Source organism: Physeter macrocephalus, chromosome 7, assembly GCF_002837175.3.
Source record: "Physeter macrocephalus isolate SW-GA chromosome 7, ASM283717v5, whole genome shotgun sequence".
Lineage (NCBI taxonomy): Eukaryota > Metazoa > Chordata > Mammalia > Artiodactyla > Physeteridae > Physeter > Physeter macrocephalus.
This window is the reverse complement of record NC_041220.1, coordinates 3,642,934-3,650,419: the sequence shown is the minus strand read 5'-3', so window position 1 is coordinate 3,650,419 and position 7,486 is coordinate 3,642,934. Positions and strand designations below refer to the sequence as shown.

Genomic DNA, 7,486 nt, shown 5'->3' with positions numbered 1-7,486 from the left:
CAAACAGCATGGGTGCTGGGCGCATACATCTACCAAACCCGGGCTCCGTGAAGCTCAGTTTTACCATCATCCTTAAAGTGGCGCCCACATCAGAGGGCCCCTCTGTGGGTTATCAGACATTCACAGAGTCAGTGAACACAGGGGCAGACCAAATACAGCACATTCTCAGGAAAGTTCCCTGCTACCTTTACGACTGATCCGTCCTCTTGAAGATCCTCGCAGAGAATGACTCAGGAATCCGAAGACAAAGCATCGATGAGGACACACCTTTGTTTACGGCGGCCGTTGAAGAGCAGGAGAATACAGAGCAGCTGCAAGAAGAGAAGAATCACTGTTAAAAAACCCGGCCATCTGAACTTTTTTTTTTTAATGTTTGAAAAATGCATTTTACAAAAACCTTTGAAACACAAGGGGTCAGGAATCGTTTTTAATGTTCTGCACTTGCACATGGCAAAGGCAGCCTAGCTGGAGGCTGGGCTCTCTCCTTTGCGTCTCTGAAGTCGGACCGATGGCATCCGACTCAGCAGAGAGTTTCTCCGCTTCTGTCTCCTCCATCCTCGTGGACCCCAGCTCCACCGACTCCATGCAGGGCCCCAGGGGTGGGCCCAAGGTTTTCCCCTGTTATCCAGAGGAAAACGTCCTTTCTGAGAAGTGCATTTCTGTTTTGCGGTTTGGGGTTAGGCTGTTGAGTGGGTTCTGTGTGTCCCCGGAGGACAGCCGGCTACCTCTCACGTGAGCATCTTTGGCCCCGCGGTTCAGCCGCCGGAACGCACGCGCCTTCTATTCGTTTTCTGGTTGTCGAGTGACCCCTGCTGGTCACTGGGAGATATTGCCGCCTTCCCTCATCTTGTTTCGAGTTAAATTCAGTCATCCGGCGGGAACTGCCGCTTTCCGGGATTCGGTTCGCCTTGTTTGTTTAGCTGTGACAGCTTCTATGAATACCTGTCGTGCAATAAATGTCATTTTCATCGCATTAAACTCAGGGTTTTGAAAACCTCTCCCCATAAAATGGTGAAATTCACAGCAAAGGAAAACATCTCTGTGCTGGTGAATCTTAATGATTCAGTGATCTCGTGCTGACAGAGGAGATGACAATTTTTGTATTTTCTTGAAAAATACTAGTCGGCAACAGACACGGGGACTGACACGTTTGGAAGCCCAGCTGGTGGCACATTTGCTTAAGGCCCGCCCGGTTGCTCCCGCTCGTGGAACATCCAGAGCTACCCACCATAGAGCAAGGTAATCTACGGCTTACACAGCAGAAAGGATTACAAATAAGGCTAAAAACATCCCAGCATTTCAGAAGTCAACAGCCTAGCCTCCCTGGACCTTTCTACGTGTAAAACCATTGGCATTTGTCTATTGAATAATTTTCTGTTTAGTGCACCTACTATGCAAAAGGCTTGAAATAGGGCAGGGAAGAGAATGGGTAATAAACAGAAAATAGAATACGGCCATAGGCTAGCTGCAACAATATTAAATCTATATATTTGGCGCCTCTTACCTGTTCGTATGTGTTCAATAATTTATTCCAGTGGAGGTCAGTGTCTTCTACGGAGATTCTCATCTGTTGTACAGTGAGAGAAAAAGCAATAGCGTATACTTAATTACCTTACTATTGTAATGACTAGCAATCCTCCTCCAATAATTCGCTGTAAACAAAGCTACACCTTTAAAAGGATTGTACTGTGTACTCTTATGGAAAACAATAGCAGCTCACTTTAGCCAGAGCTGAGATGGGCAAACTTTAGCTCAGCCAATGATGTAGGTTCCTTAAATCTCTTTAGAGGAAATATGAGCATCATTTATCAGTAGTCTCAGAGGTCGGCTCAAGATGAAAATGCAGGAAAAAGGAAAAGAAGATTGGACACTCATTGGCTATATGGATGTGTGTGTGTGCATGTGTACAAATGTTCCATATACACAAATACCCATAAATAGACGTCCAAACTCTAACGTGAATGGAAGAGTCACACTGATAACTAAACACGTTTATGGGATTTGAATGAGGCGCTGCCTGTTGCCTTGTGATTTTCCTCTGTTAAATTTTAGGCACATAGAGCATATCACCTCCCTCTCTTTAGACTTTGCAAACCAAGCCATTATTTATTCTATTTATTAGTACTTTCTCTTGAAAAGTCAATCCTCCATAGACGCGGAAATACTTTTGTTGTCTTTTTCCTTTCCTCTGAATTCTCATCTCTGTTTGCCTTCATCCTGGCAGTGAAATGCCTCAAACTGAATACAAGGCCTCAAACTGCATACAATATCCCAGGCTTTTTAAAAAGTCTTCAGGACTTTCTAAGAGGAAAGACCTTGCCTGGGTTTGAAAATCAGCCTGTTTAGAAAACAGTAAATTCACAGCTTTATCCATTTAAAGTCTTATCACAACTCTCCTTTTTATTTATTGGCATGCCTTTTTCTCTCTCAAAGATCTCTTTACTTTATGTGGTTCTTATAACATCTTGACCCTTTCAGTCGACATTAATTTAACTAAATATCTCTGCTTCTCTGTGTATTTTCCCTTGAAGTTTTCATTTTTTGTTGATGCTCTGTCTTTTAACTGTTCCTTTTGTTCCATTTTCCAATACTGCAGTGACCCTTAGAGCTTGAAGGAAATATTTGCAAATCTACACTGACTTCCTGTTTATTTATGGCTCTTTCAGCAATGTTCTTTTCTTTGCAAGGAGCTCAAATTCACCAGCAAGAGCTAAGGTCATACTCAAAACATACCTCTGATTTCAACCAAAGAAGAAAGGGAGAATAAAAATTGAAAAATATTTTAAGAATCCTAAAGACCCTCTGATTTGATTTAAGGTATACATTATAAGGTACATCGTTCTTTTTTGCAGTGAAATGGTGTGGTCCCTGGATGTATCTCTTTTTCCACCCAACTTGAGAATTTAAACTTTGTTCAGTTTCACAAGATGAGAATTCTCCAAATATCATGGAATTTATCTGAATAAAAAAGAAAACAAATCCTGCTCAGTTCCTTCATTTTACAGTTTTTTCCTTGAGGGCATCACCTGAGGACATCATCTGAAGTATCATCTGAGGGTATCACCTGAGGGCATCAGTGGAAGTCTGCTGGACAGTCTGTATTGGTGGCGCACCTGACTCAGCCTGGACAGTGGCTAAGGGTCACTGCTGTTTTAAGGCTTTGGCTGTTTTCTTCTTCTGACTAAGGTATAGCTGTTTCCTCACCTTAGCTATAGCCAGGCTTTACGAAGTCTGTATCAAGTTTTCCTTTTTAGTGTAAAAGTATCTTCTGGTTGATGCCACTTGTCTGTTCCTTTTATCTGGCAGATGCCTATGTAGATAAGCTCCTGAATCTGAGATCACCTACAGGCCATCCTGTGCTTTCAAATACCGGGAGAGTGGAAAGGCAGTTGAATCATCTCCACCCATTTCTGTAGATGATTTATTGTGAACTCCAATAAGTATTTCCATGGTGCTCTTCATGTCTCTACTACTGGTTCCAAACACCAGGATAGAATCACAGACTTGCACAGCTAGAATGGAGCTTAGTCCAACCCCTTTACTGTATAAATAAGGACTAAAAGGTAGCTAAAGAAGTTACAGGATTGTCCGTGGTCACAAACGTTGGCCAATGACATAGCTAGAAACGTATCAGGTCTTTGTGAATTTCTACGTATGTGTGAGTAGATGTTCATGCAGAATTTACCATAGACAGCAGACAGTCTGAGCTCTTCACAAATCTTGGCTTTTATAACCCCTATAGTAGCCTTCTGAAGTAGATACTCTTATTATCTATCCAGTTTCAAAGATGAGGAAACTGAGGTTCGAAGAGGTTAAATAACTTTTTCAAGGTCATGTAACAGGGAAGAAACTTTCTGTTCTATTACAAGTTCATCACTAAAGGGAGGTTGCCTATAAGCTTAAATTATACATAATGTCCCATCTCTGGGACCCCTGCCTCCCAAGTAATGAGCATTAAGCTAAAATACCTTTGTTTAGCTCACAGGAAACATCCTGACCAGGCCCACCTGTGAATGCCTGCAGGAAAAAAGAAATTCACACATCTTCTCCGGAGTGGTGCCAGAACCAGGAAATGTTTGATTTTACTCCCTCTCCTTTTAGTTTAAAAGAAGCTTGAATTCTAACTCAGGCAAGACGACTCTTTGGGATGCTAGTCCACCATCTACTGGCTCTACTGGCTTTCTGAATAACGTTGCTATTCCTTGTCCCAACACCTCATTTCTGGTTTTACTGGCCTGCTGTGTAGCAGGCAGTACGAGCTTGGACTGGGTAACAATCACATACCTGGTAGGTGGCAGAGCAGGGCTGGAAACCCAGGCAGTCTGGGTCCCAAGCCTGGTCTCTTAATCACTATCTTTCACGAATGTCAAAGTCGGTTACATGGCATCAAGATGTCAGCCTGTTCCAACTGATACATAAACTACCTCAATATCACTAAGCTCTCCATCATCAATCAACACATCTTGGTTTCCAAAATTATCCTCACCCTGGAAACATAAACAATCTCTTCAATTATTCACCCATCGAGCCAAGACATGCTTTATCCAGATGTGAACTCCTACATAGGCAGAAATATAAAATCTCACTCCCTTGCCCTCAGGGAAACAAACACTGAACCAGAAGGTTACAGCAGACTTTTGAAAATCACTACCCTCTGTCTGCTCCGCTCACAATATGTTTCTATAAGCCCCCTTCTGTCCCCCTAGTGAGATTGGAGCGTTTCTAAGGCTGAGATGCAGAGTAAACACCTTTACATTGAACAGATTTGTTCTGTATCCCCTGTTTGCCTGTGGCTGCCTTTTGCTTTTCAAGAGCCTTTGGGATTGAGGCATCACGCCAGACACCTGAGGCAAGGCACACAACAGATGTAAATCGTGCTCCTCTGTCATCCAGGGGCTGCCCTTGTCCGGATCTTCTGGAGCCTGTCACACAGTGGCTTTGCACACACCGTGCTCCGTGGTCACCGGGACTCCGAGAAGAATGACCTTAGTATCAGCTGGTGAGAATACAAGAAAACTCGGAAACTCAGTGAGTCCACGGCGCCTGGAGAGGCGTGGCTAAGAAGCCCTTAGCACCTGGGGTTTAAAGACCATCCTCCACTCAGGTTTTCATTATACCAGCAACTACAGCATCAGGGACATTTACTTGCAATAGTGTAACAACAAAAGCACACCAGAGAAAGATGTTTCTATGACTTACCTGTTGCCTGAATGAATTTTTGCTTGTAAGGTCTGAGGAAAAAGACTGTAATATTGTCTTCCTCTAAAACACAGCAGTTGGACAGGAATTATGCTGTGGGAGCATTTACTGGCCCCAAAGAGTCTGAGGTGGAGTGATTTTGAAGGGGTTTTGAGAAATACAGGGCAAAGACCCTGAAGGGTATTAAAGGAAGTAGATGTCAGGTGTGGAGTTATCCATCTCTGCATGCCCACCCACGGAGTCAGAAAAGGCTTCCAGTGTTTTATCTCCACAGAACAGCAGATACTTCCATTGCTTTCAGGAGAAAGGGACACGTTTCAAAGTTGGAAAATCACCCAGCACATACCGTGTAGGGTTTAGAGTTCTGGGGAAAGTCTGGAGCAAGTTAAAAGGGATTTATAAAATCGTGTAGGGGAGTCAGAGAGAAGTAACATGAGTAAATTTCTTTTTCAGCCGTGAATATGAAATGCCTTCTTTGCTATCACTGTACAACACATTTTGATCTTTGTGTTCAGGGTTGTGGGTTGTCTGTTAATATGATTCAGGGTTTTATTTTCTTGTCCCTCAGATGCTCATTTATAGTGAATAGTGATAAATGATAGTGATAGTTTTAAGCACGGTGCCACCTTCACCCAGCGTGGACACCACACTCACTGAAGAAAGCGCCCGTGTTCTTCGCACCAGGAGAGGCGCAGAGTAGCTGACCCACTCTCCCTGCCCACAAGCCCTCTGCCCAGCAGGGGTGGTGATTAGCAAAGCCTGCTGGACTGGGTCCCTTCAGGTTGAGGACTAGAGAAACTGCGTGTCTGGCCTGTGAGTCAGAGAGAAACCGAAGTGAGCCCAGGGAGGCGGCGCTGACCGTTGGAATGGCCTTGGTCCCTTGGCTTTCCTCACCTTCATCCCAGTACATGCAGGTCCTTAAAATGAGCTTTGTCTTCTTAAATCTGGTCCACCTCTTGGCTCCCTGCAAGCAAAGCACCCAACTGAGCACAATGTGAAATTAATCAGTGACGTAGCCATTCAGGGGAGCAGCCCTGGATTTTATGTCCTGAACGTACTGCTGACAAATCTACTCTGTCCCTCGCGTACACATTTCATCTTTCGCCACGTTCCACTCAAGGGCATTATTTTTCTTCCATTTAACCCCTCTATGTCTCTAACATATTCTCTCTCTCTCTCTCCCACCACCATCACCTCACCCCCCAACGCACAGTCTCTGTCAGAGAGATACAGGGAGAATCTCTGCCCTCATCTGAGGAAACTGGCCTCCAAACCTAAAAAGAAGTAGCGAAAAATCTAGTTAAACGTAATATAATGTAAGGTAAGCTCTCAGGCCATGCCTAAGTATAAATGGAAATTAGTGGAAAACTAGACTTTTGTGACTTCTTACTGCTGCATAACAAATCACTTCAAAATTCAGTCATTTAAAACAGTAAACGTTCATTGTCTTGCAGTTTCTGTGGGTCAGGAATTCAAGAGTAACTTACCTGGGTTGTTCTGGCTCAGGGTTTCTCATGAGGTTTTATTCAAGTTTTACCTGGAGCTGCAGTCACCTGGTTTTATTCAAGTTTCACCTGGAGCTGCAGTCACCTAAAGTTCTCTAAGAGTTTGTCTGAAATTAGATTTGACTGAGGTTCACTTATATAGCTGGTAAGTTTGTGCAAACTGTTGGCAGGAGGCTTCAGTTCCTCACAAAAGGACTTCTCGGTAGGGTCTCTCGAGTGTCCTAATGCAACCGTGGCTGGCTTCCCCTTGGGTGAGTGACTCAAGCATAAGCAAGGCAGAAGCACTATCTTTTATGACTTGGCCTTGGAAGCCATTCACTATAATTCCTGCTACATTTTCTTGTTGAGAAGAAAGTCACTAAGTCCATTCATATTCAGAGTAGGAGGGTGGAGGGATTAGACTTTACCTTTAGTAAGGAGGATTAAACCTGTCTATTTAGTTATATGCTCTATTGAGTAAATATTAAGCATATATATATATATATATATATATATATTTTTTTTTTTTTTTTTTTTTTGCGTTACGCAGGCCTCTCACTGATGTGGCCTCTCCCGTTGCGGAGCACAGGCTCTGGACGCACAGGCCCAGCGGCCATGGCTCACGGGCCCAGCCGCTCCGCGGCATGTGGGATCCTCCCGGACCGGGGCGCGAACCCGCGTCCCCTGCATCGGCAGGCGGGCTCTCAACCACTGCGCCACCAGGGAAGCCCTAAGCATATATTTTTAAAACACTATTTAAGCTCCTAGATTTTAAATATTCCTATAAGCAGTATATGGTTTTC

At 43.9% G+C, this 7,486-nt stretch overlaps 1 long non-coding RNA gene across 1 annotated transcript; it reads right to left on the bottom strand.

Moving 5' to 3' along the window:
* Positions 1 to 778: 778 nt before the first annotated feature.
* LOC114486520 (uncharacterized) lies at positions 779 to 6,238 on the bottom strand. Its single transcript, XR_003680377.2, has 3 exons — positions 6,094 to 6,238; positions 1,505 to 1,567; positions 779 to 942 (listed from the first exon to the last, which is right to left on the bottom strand). It is a non-coding gene; the product is annotated as an uncharacterized lncRNA (long non-coding RNA).
* Between the last annotated feature and the right edge of the window lie 1,248 nt (positions 6,239 to 7,486).